The sequence below is a fragment of the Lathyrus oleraceus genome, chromosome 7 (genome assembly GCF_024323335.1).
Source record: "Lathyrus oleraceus cultivar Zhongwan6 chromosome 7, CAAS_Psat_ZW6_1.0, whole genome shotgun sequence".
NCBI lineage: Eukaryota > Viridiplantae > Streptophyta > Magnoliopsida > Fabales > Fabaceae > Lathyrus > Lathyrus oleraceus.
Genome location: NC_066585.1, coordinates 486869144 through 486881387, shown reverse-complemented (window position 1 = coordinate 486881387; position 12244 = coordinate 486869144).

Sequence of the window (12244 nt, the reverse complement as noted above, 5' to 3'; positions counted from 1 at the left end):
AGGTCACTCATGTCCCTTAGCATGCTTCATGGAGTACCCATCAACTGTCTTTATGGTCATCCAATTACGGACAATGTTTGATCAGCAATAAGGCACTCGACTCTACATCTAAGGTCCATAGTGGTTTCAGGTCGAAGGGTGGTATACACCATTATCACCATGAGAATAACTTATGACACTTTGCATAACATTCTATATAGTATTCTCATAGCGGGTCAATCCAGTATAAATATTACTCTTAATATTCATGCCTATGTTTAAGACTTGGTAACTCCTTATCCATGATCCATGAGATGTGATCATCAGTCTATAAACATAATAGTCTTCATGCTTTAATGTTATCCCACTTCACAATAAAGCTCGACTACGGATACTTTAAGAATAATGTCCTTATGTTTAATGTGATCTCATGATTAAGTCATACTCGGTACATTAAACAGGCTAGCTATTCTAGGGACTTTATTAAACAAACATAATAAAGAAAAAGCCTTTTATTATTAATAAATAATTCGATACAAGTACCAAAATTATTGGCCTCTAGGGCTTACACCAACAATCTCCCACTAGCACTAGAGCCAATCAGGCATACCCCTAATGCCCATAGGTCTAGTATGGCCATCATGCTTCTGCTGTGCAAGAGACTTTGTCAGTGGGTCAGTAATATTGTCCGGTGTAGGTACTCTGCATATTTTCACATCTCCTTTATCTATTATCTCTCGAATGAGGTGATAACGCCTAAGTATATGTTTGGATCGTTGGTGAGATCTAGACTCCTTAGCTTGTGCGATAGCACCATTGTTATCACAATAGAGGCCAATGGGATCCACAATGCTAGGAACTATGTCAAGTTCACTAATGAACGTTTTGATCCAAACAACTTCCTTTGCTACACTTGAGGCAGCAATATATTCGGCCTCGGTTGTAGAATCAACAATTTTATCTTGCTTTGAACTTTTCCAGCTCACAGCACCACCGTTTAAGCAAAACACATAACCAGATTGCGATCTAAAGTCATCCTTATCTGTCTGGAAGCTAGCATCGGTGTATCAATTTACAAGCAACTCTTCCTGACCTCCATATATCAAGAATGAGTCCTTAGTCCTTCTCATATACTTAAGGATATTCTTGACAGCTATCCAATGAGCATCACCAAGATCAGATTGGTACCTACTCGTTGCACTTAAAGCATACGAGACATCTGGTCGAGTACATAACATGGCATACATGATAAATCCTATTGCAGATGCATATAAAATCTTATTCATGCGATCCCTTTCTTCCTTAGTTGAAGGGGATTGCGTTTTTGATAGACACAAGCCATGTTGCATAGGTATGAATCCTTTCTTGGAATCATGCATATTAAAGCGTCTCAACACTTTGTCTATGTACGTACTCTGACTTAGGCCAAACAATTTTTGTGATCTATCTCTATAGATTCTGATTCCTAATATATAGGCTGCTTCACCCAGGTCCTTCATAGAAAAGCATTTCCCTAACCAAGACTTTACTTGTTGCAGGGTAGAGACATCATTTCCAATGAGTAATATGTCATCTACATATAATACCAGGAAAACGGTCATGCTCTCACTAACCTTCTTGTCGACACAAGGCTCATCTTCATTCTTGATGAATCCATATTGTTTTACTGTTTCATCAAAACAAAGATTCCAGCTTCTGGAAGCTTGCTTCAATCCATAGATTGATCTTTGTAACTTACATATCTTTTGGACTTCTTCTGGTATGTCAAATACTTTAGGTTGTGTCATGTACACATCCTCAAGAAGATTCCCATTAAGGAAAGCAGTTTTGACATCCATCTGCCATATTTCATAATCATGATATGCATCGATAACAAGTAAAATCCAAACAGATTTAAGCATTGCAACTGGTGAAAAGGTTTCATCATAGTCAACCCCAATGAATTTGTTTATATCCTTTTGCAACCAGTCTTGCCTTATAGGTATGTACCATACCATCCATGTCAGTCTTCATTTTGAAGACCCACTTGCATCCTATAGGGTTAACTCCTACAGGAGGCTCTACCAAGGTCCAAACTTGGTTTGTGTACATGGAATCCATTTCAGATTTCATGGTTTCTAGCCACTTCTCAGACTCGGGACCAATTATGGCTTCTTGGTAGGTCACAGGCTCATATTGATCCATGAGTAATACATCATCTTGATCAGTTATGAGATATCCATATCTCTCAGGTTGGTGACATATCCTGCTTAACCTACGCTGGTCTTGTTCTACTTGAGCAGGTTGCTCTTCCACAACTACTTGTGTTTCCTGCTCTAATTCCTCCATATGTGTATCGATGCTTTGTGATTCTTGAATTTCTTCAAGCTCTACTTTCCTCCCACTGATTCCTTTGGAAATAAAATCCTTTCCTAGGAAAACTCCAGTTCGAGTGACAAACACTTTGCCCTCAGAAGGATTGTAGAAGTAATACCCTCTTGTTTCTTTAGGATACCCCACAAATAAGCATTTGTCAAATTTGGGCTCAAGCTTAGTTGAAATTTATCGTTTCACATAAACTTCGCAACCCAATCTTCATGTAAGACATATGTGGTTTCTTACCACTCCATATCTCATATGGTGTCTTCTCAACCTTTTTGGATGGAACACGGTTAAGTGTGTAAGGTGCTGTCAATAGTGTATGTCCCCAAAAGGAGTTTGGAAGATCGGCGTGACTCATCATGGATCGGACCATGTCTAACAGGGTTCGATTTCTTCTCTCAGATACACCATTTCATTGGGGTGTTCCAGGAGGAGTAAGTTCGGATAGGATCCCACACTCTTTCAAATGGTCATCAAACTCTAGGCTTAAATACTCACCACCTCGATCTGATCGAAGAGTTTTAATATTCTTTCCTAGTTGGTTTTGTACTTCATTCTTGAATTCCTTGAACTTTTCAAAGGACTCTAATTTGTGTTTCATTAAATACACATAACCATATCTACTGAAATCATCAGTAAATGTGATGAAGTACTGAAAACCTCCTCTGGCTGGTATGTTCAGTGGTCCACATACATCAGTATGTATGAGGACCAAAAGATCATTAGCTCTTTCACCTTTTCCTGTGAATGGAGACTTTGTCATCTTTCCAATTAAACAAGATCTGCATGTCTCATATGATTCATAATCAAAAGAGTCCAACAATCAATCTTTATGGAGTTTGGAAATGCGTTTTTCATTTATGTGGCCTAATCGACAATGCCAAAGGTAAGTTGGATTTAACTCATTAGGTTTCATTCTTTTAGTATTAATGTTATAAATAGGCATTTCAAGATCAAGGACATATAGTCCATTGTTCATTTGTGCAGTAGCATAGAATATATCATTCAAATAAATTGAGCAACAATTGTTCTTTATTATAAATGAAAAACCAAACTTGTCCAAACAAGAAACGAAAATAATATTCCTGCTAATTGCAGGTACATAATAACAGTTCTCTAACTGAATTATTAAACTACTAGGTAAAGTCAATACATAAGTTCCTACGGCTAAAGCAGCAAGCTTTGCTCCATTGCCAACTCGTAGGTCAACTTCACCTTTTGCCAAATCTCTACTCCTTTTTAGTCCCTGCACATTGGTACAAATGTGAGAACCGCATTAGGTATCTAATACCCATGATGCAGAAGTAGATAAATTAATTTTAATAACAAAAATACCTGAAGTTGAAGTCTCTACTCCATTCTTCTTATCTTCCAGGTACTTTAGGCAGTTTCTCTTCCAGTGTCCAGTCTTACCGCAATGGAAGTAGGTGCCTTCTTTTGCTATGCCTCCACTAGGCTTCAAAGCAGCAACAATGGGTTTGGGTTTGGCAACTTCCTTGCATTTTCCTTTATCACCCTGCTTGGTGGGCCTTTTGTTCTGTCTCTTTCCATTTCCGATCATCAGAATGGACTTCCCTTTTGACTTCAGATTCTGCTCAGCAGTTCTTAACATGGCTAGCAGTTCAGGAAGAGATTTGTCATATCATTCATATTGAAATTTAGGAAAAATTAACTGAATCTATCTGGCAACGATTGCAAGATCAAATAAGTCGCAAGTTCCTTTCCGAGGGGAAAACCCAACCTCTCAAGGTTTTCCACATACCTAATCATCTTGAGCACATGGGGACCTACAGGGGCTCCCTTAGCTAACTTGCCTTGAAAAGGGCTTTTGAAACTTCAAACCTTTCATGCCTTGCTTGCTCTTGATAGGGCGTCTTCAGGTGTTCGATCATATCGAACGCTGCCATGTTCTCATGTTGCTTTTGCAACTCTGAGTTCATGGTAGCTAGCATGAGACAAGCAATTTCATTGGCATCATCGACATGCTTCTTATAAGCATCTCTTTCTGCCTTAGGTGCAGAACTAGGAGGTTCCTCTTCAGGAACAAGTTTCTCCAAGACATACAACTTTCTATCATATTTGAGGACTATCCTCAGATTTCGGTGTCAATCTAGAAAATTTATCCCAGACAATTTTTCCTTGTCAAGGATTGATCGTAAAATGTTGTTAGAGGTGTTTGTTGTCATGGTAATCTACATGAAAATAATGCAAATATAAGTATCAATAACATATTTAATTAGGCCTTTAATTAAATATGCTTCCACTATTTTACTCAAAACAAACGACCCCCACCATTTGATTCGGAAAATCCCGTTGGAAGATTTTCTAGTGGGTCGAGATCCATATTTCACTTTGTTTTAAGTCCGCGTAGGCGGATTACACAAAACTAGGTTATTTAGGTAAGAACTCCTTCCAATTGTATCTAATACAACTCTCGAATATTTTAGTTGGGTGAATAACTCCTTATTCCAATCCATCACATGGATCATTTCCAACTCTTGCTTCTAAACATATATAATCTTATTATAATTTGTTTAGTTAAGTTTGACCCATTGTTTTAACAATTGGATATTACAATTATCCCATCGCACCTTACTAATATAGAACATGCACCTCGCGTAGGCGAAACCTACATTATCCGATACTAGTCTTGATGAGTGTTAAAACTTGGAAAACATAGACTTAATATTTAATTTGAGGGAATTTGCAATTATTCTGATCTCACCGGCTTATTTATCATATGAATCGTCTCTCACATGCATCAACATACATTCACATGCATCAACATACATACATAATGAAACAGTTATGGCCCCTAGCGCAATTGTTCTCCCAAGCCAATGATAGAACCTAAGCTAACCTAATAACGATCTAAGATTCTCCAAGCAAGATCTTCAAGGTTGTCCTCCTTTTATATTAAGTTCTTCTTTTTCTTCATAACATTACATTACATAAAAGAAACTCGTTTTACATACGAGGGAGTGAGATGAGAAAAGAAGTTACATTAAGAGATTAAAAGAGAGGCACGACACGCATGTCGTATTTTAAAACCCAAAACAAAATAAAGGAAAACTAAGGCCATAACCGATCACCACAAGACAATAATAATAAACACAATATTATTATTATTAATTTTAATTAATTAAAACCAAATTAAATTTCGGCGACCGATCACACTACGCAGAGTTAGCCGGGGGTCCGCTGCCCGGTCAGCGGACGGGGGTCAAGGGGGCAGCGCCCCTTGCGAGGTTGAAGGGGCAGCGCCCCTGGCCGAAAATTTTAATGAACAATTCATTTGAAATCGACGTCGTTTTTCGCATCAACACTTGATACTTTAAAGCACAACTGTCATACCCCAAAATTTGCCCATTAATCTTGCAAAACATTTCTCGAAGCAGTCCAACTCATTCTGCAAGGCACTGACCTTAAAGGAACAAAAGCCCAGTTCACAACAGACCCAATCTAGAAAATGGCCCAAACTGGCCTGCTCGCTAGGCGAGCAACTCCTTCGCCTAGCGAACCCTTCGCTACAACTCGCCTAGCGAAGCTTGCGATACATCAGAATTTTCGGGCTTCGTTCTGAGCCCATTAGGTCACCACAATCACTATAAATACCGACACTTCAGTCACGAAAATGGACAGAAGAAGACGGACGGAAACCCTGGCATAGCAACCCTGGATACTAGCCCAGAGAAGTCGGAGTAAAGAAACCCTGACGGCCACTCGTCCGCACCGAAGTTACCTCCGCCCAACTCAACCCGATACCAAAGGTGATCTGCCAATTCAGCATTACAATTCCATTGCAAACAGGTTTGCGTATCACTACTGTTTTATGCTTCCAATTTGTAATCTCTAAATACATAATGCATCATGATTGAACTTTTGGATAAGCGATTAGATTTTGCATATGAGTTCCAGTACGCCTGAATATCCTGAATGTTTGACCATATTATTTCTGTAATTGAATGCCATAAGGCAGGCAGCATGCTGAGATCGTGCTGTTCTGAAATTCAAAACCCGCAGCCGCTCGCTAGCACATCGCTAAGCGAGCATGTAGCGAGTATTCGCTAGGCCATCGCTAGGCGAGGCAGAGGCGAACGGGACAGTCGCTAATATTTCGTTTGTTCTGTGCTATGCTTCTCTGATCTATTCCCTTATAATCATGCATTGTTTTGCCTGACATTCTTGCTGCTGTGTTTCTTTTGCGGTGTAATCCTCGATTGCACCCTGATTTGGTATTCTAATCCATTTGCTGAATTTTATAAAGGTTCACGTGTCCCTGGAAGAGATAGCTTGATAGGTATTCCACTTTATTTGTGGGATACCCTTGTGGAGACTCACCCTAAGTTACTTAATCGATTTTAATGTATTGGTCTTATAGCAAAGATCCACTCTAAATTGCTTAATTAATTTTAATGTATTGATTTTAATGTGGAGATTCATCCTAATTACCTAATTGACTTAAAAATTTGGCCTTTAAATATGCGATCTTGGACCTCTCTTCATTGCCTTACGATATTACGGTACTATGGTCATGTCCCGCGAATGTGGGGATACACTTAGCAAAGACCCTTCGGTTAAATCATCATAAAATAAATCATGGTCCCTCGGATGTTGCCTTCGAAAATACGATTTTGTCCCTCGATGACCCTTCGGTGTAGCCTACGGTTAAATGATGATCGTCCCTTCGAACGCTAAGGTATCCTTACAATTGTTGCCTTCAATGACCTATCGATGACCCTACAATGACCCTTAAACATCCAAAGGATAAACTACTTACTTCTCAATAGTAAGGACAGTTTTACCCTCATAAGGACAGGAAATGCCCATAAAGACCTTGGGTAGGTATAACTCTTAACTGCTGAATCACAACCAAAAACATTTTCCATACCCCACATTTTGCAAAACATTTACTAGAAAATCACCACTTGGTATACATTCACACTAGAATCATTACCAAGTTATATTGAGATAAATACTTTGTATACATTCATACGAGAATCATTACAAAGTTAAACTCTCTTTTCAAAACATTTTTAAGCAATTCGCCAACATTTTTTCAGACAAAAATATAAGTGATCCAGCAATTAAGAGCCCATGGATAACCATGGATACAAAGGGTGCTAATACCTTCCCTTTGTATAATGTACCTCCCGAACCCAAAATCTAATTAAGGTCTTTCCTGTTCTTTTCCACCTTTCCTTATTGGATAAAAGAAAAGTCGGTGGCGACTCTTGCTATCCGCGACATTGCGATAAAAAGCAAAATACCCCAAGTCAGTTCACCGTATGACAACAACTCTTGCGTAGTCACAACCCTAATCGCATAACTCTTTGACAACACAACCCTTGTGCCGTCATTAACCCTAATGCACCAATTTCAGACCGTCAAACACATCTCGATTCTTGATTCAGTATGATTGATCAATACGTCATTGCTTCACCATACTAATGTCGGATCAAGAAGCAAACGACCATTGATCGCTCAAAGGAAAACAACCATTAAGTGTTTGAATGAACGAAACAGAAACAGTATATCATATATACCGTATTTTGCATCAGGATTACTTATATCATAACTTGATCGATCTCAATTTAATTAATCGTTTATTCTTTGATTCATTTTGTCTTTTAATCGTATTAATACATAAAATAAACAGCTATCAGATGCATGGTTTCGTAAGTGGCTCTGATACCACTGAAAGAGAAGGGCGATCCAAAACGCAGCGAAATTTAAAACTTCTCCTTTAATGATCCTTACGAATAGGCATGATCAGTGATAGAATCATTACCTCTTGTGGCGATTATAACCTTTGATGCAGATCTACGGAGCGATCATGAACGTTGAACGATGACAATGCCTCTACTCAGTCCACACGAACGGATTCCTTCAATCTCAGTGGTAGCTGCTACGAATGAAGGATTTGAGTGATAGAGAGAGAGAAATGAAATTGCAACTGCACTAATGCTTCTGCACAAGGGTTCTATTTATAGAACCACTTGTGTGGGCTATAAGCTAAAAAGCCCACTTAAGTGTATGTGGCCCATATCTTATAATATGCCAAAATCACTTAAGCGCGTGGTACCTTACCATATTTCGTATTCTACTTAAGTACACCGTACCTTACGATGTTCTATAATTCACTTAAGTGCACCGTACCTTACGATGTTCCTTAGTTACTCTATCTCTCATCAATCCGTCCTTTGTGTGTGACTCTATAGGTTTTCACGGCATTGGCAATTATATTAAATCACGCATTTAACATAATAAATAGTGAGTGGTATCTAGCAACACATCACTGCTACCCAAGACACGATAATGTCATGTAATCTGATAAATCCTTCTGTGATAATACTTATGTGTATAATTACCCTTTTGCCCTTATGTCTATATTGAACACAAGGCATAGACCATGTCATCCTTGTCCAGTTCAATATTGGGCCCATAGACATTTATCCTGCTACGCAGGATGGGCAAATTCCATCTAGGTCACTCATGTCCCTTAGCATGCTTCGTGGAGTACCCATCAACTGTCTTTATGGTCATCCAATTACGGACAATGTTTGATCAGCAATAAGGCACTCGACTCTACATCTAAGGTCCATAGTGGTTTCCGGTCGAAGGGTGGTATACACCATTATCACCATGAGAATAACTTATGACACTTTGTATAATATTCTATGTAGTATTCTCATAGCGGGTCAATCCAGTATAAATACTACTCTTAATATTCATACATATGTTTAAGACTTGATAACTCCTTATCCATGATCCATGAGATGTGATCATCAGTCTATAAACATAATAGTCTTCATGCTTTAATGTTATCCCACTTCACAATAAAGCTCGACTACGGATACTTTAAGAATAATGTCCTTATGTTTAATGTGATCTCATGATTAAGTCATACTCGATACATTAAACAGACTAGCTATTCTAGGGACTTTATTAAACAGACATAATAAAGAAAAAGCCTTTTATTATTAATAAATAATTCGACACAAGTACCAAAAGTATTGGCCCCTAGGGCTTATACCAACACTCCTATATAAAGGAGGGTCACTTTCTCTTCATTTCACACCATTTTCCAAAGCTTTACATTTTCTCTAGAATTCATATATCTACTTTCTCTCTTTCTCTCTTTAGAAATAATTTTATTTTCACTTAAAGTGCCTTAGTGCTTTTGAGTGAAATGTTACTTGTGAGGAAAAATTTGTATTGGTCATGTTGTTGTATTAATTCTCGAGAGTGCGATACTCTTGAGAAATTATGTTTGATTTATGAGATAAACCAGTTATAAAATATCTGTTTTGTTTTTTGGGACTTTATGAGAAAATTTCTATTTGGTTATTGAGATAAGCCTAAAAACTCTCTAAAAAGGTTTGTTAGCTTAGCCTAGGTAAAATCTTTCATTTTTATTGGGGAGAAGCTTGTAAAATCTCAAAATCAGATTGTATTAAGGTTTGTGGGCATACCCTGTAAAAGCTCAAAGTTTATAGTCAAAATCTCAATTAGATCTCTTGGAGCAAACATAAGTTGGTTCAACCCTAGGTACAAATCAAATTGCCTCACACACAATCATATTGCCTCTTTTAATACATTATTTACATCAGAAGTTGGTTCAACTATAGGTGTAAATACATATTTATTAGATTATATATTTAAACATGCACGTCTGTCAGGGTTCTCCAATTTTTTTATAAGTACATTAAGCCAAGGGAAACATCTTTCTCAAGATCTCCTATAATAGCCCTCTTCACTATCTTCGTCACCACATATGACTAGTGTTGAACTCGAGGCCCAGGTCAATTTTAACAGGATCAATGGTGGGCGCCAATTGTACTTACGAAAGTACTATAGAATGGATCAGCCCAATAATGTACTGGGCAAAATCCTTTTGTTTGCTGATATGTGAATGTCATGAAAATATTGAATCAATTCACCCCAATCCCAAGGGTTGGGATATTTACAGCCGTGATCCATGAGCCAAGTTGTGGGTAAAAAACTGGTTCAAATCCAATCTCTTGGCTATGTTGTGGGGATAGGAAGACTCGTTCTTTCCCAAGAATAGGAAGAAAAGTTTCTTCCTTGAAATTGGTAAACACTGACCCTTTTAAGGACATGTGAACTCACACATATTAATTCATTGCCACTTTAATAACACGAGTTTGGGTTGGGTGACCCATTCCTTAGGTAGCTTGGACCAAGTCAGGGATCCACGACCTATCATATAATGTTCGTATGATTAGTCATATGGCCTTTTTAAGACGCTTTTGGGTGATTGAGTTATTAGTTATGCTCTTCTAAGGCCCAAATTAAAATTATTCCATTTCAAGATGTCAAAGTGAAAGATTTAAAATCTATGGATGATAAAAAGATTAAACCAACTAAATTATGAACAAATATAATGGAGACATGTGAAACTATATTGGAGTCTGATTTAGAGGAAACTTATCTTGATTCCCTTCAATTGTTCAAAATTATAGGTGCACACTTTACCATATTGTAGAATATACATAAGATATTATATTGAAACCACTGAAGGAGAAAGTAGCACGAGCTTGGATTGATATAAACCTCATTTAAGAAGGATGTGATTCTAACGAAACACAAATTCGACTGAAAGGTGTTTGTGGTCCCAATTACTTGAAAACATCTCTAGTAATATATTGCATTGAATTACATAAAATGAAGTTTGAGTAGGGAGATGCGTTACAAATAAATATAAAATTGGTTTTAATAAAGACAACATATAAATTGTCATGTGCATATATAATTGTTAAGAAGTTGCTGAACTATAACTCATTTGTTTCGAAAAAAAATCACACTCATTGAAAGAGGTTGCCATTCAATAATTCAAGTTAATGTATATGAGATTGTAACAATTTTATAGTATATGAAACTTAAAATTGAGTTTTTAGTTCTGTCTTATTTCTGGTATATTTTGGATTATATTTGAATGTGCACTTTATTCTGAAACATAACAAATCTTAGTAAATTTTTATTTAACTGTAATTACTCTAACACACGTTCATACGATAGAAGTTCAATTTAATATTGATGGTTATTGTACTAGTAAAAAAGTACAAGTATGCGTGTTTCTTCTGCAAAGGAAGAGAGACTCAGAGGCCTTAGTAGGTATACAACACGTTTTGGTGGTGAGGGACGATGATGTTTGAGGCTATTTAAAGGACCAACTCACGTGAGGAGATATGCCTTGTTAGTGGCCGGCGCTGCTAGCATTGTTGGCGGACGGTCATGATAACTGTGTGTTATGATTACAGGGAGTGTGGTGCTCTTTGAGTTATGGAGAGGTTGTATGATTTAGAGTCTATCATATTTCTCCTGTTAGAGGAGAACTATATATTGAGATCTCTTAGACCAATGATACAAGTCTAGATAGTGGTTTACCCTAGCTTACTGACCAAGGAATGTGGTCATAAGAGAACTTGGTCTCCTTGAATTATGGAGATAATGAGTTCTCCTTTTAACTAACCTTTTTCCAGGTAGTCATTATGGGTCACGTTATCACCCACGTTTAATGGTCGTGGGAGCCCACTCTTGGTGTTCTCGCCGCCTCTTTCGGGCGACCATATGGCTTATTTTGGTGGGCCCTTACTTTGTTGGGTATCTCACCCATAGCCATGATGCCTAGCCTTTGGCCGGTCGGGAGCTTCGATGGATGACTCACCTCTTGCCCCTTTGTTGGTCTTCCTCACCTTTGCTTAAGATGTTCCCTCTTAGGACTCAATAAAAATATAACACCGCAACTATACTATGAAAGTTCATATTAAAGACAATTTCCTCAATTTACTCTCCCATAAATAACTTCAATGTACTCACCTGCCAATAAGTTTATAACAAAAGGTAAGCCAAAGAGATGTTGCCCTACGTAGGATGACCA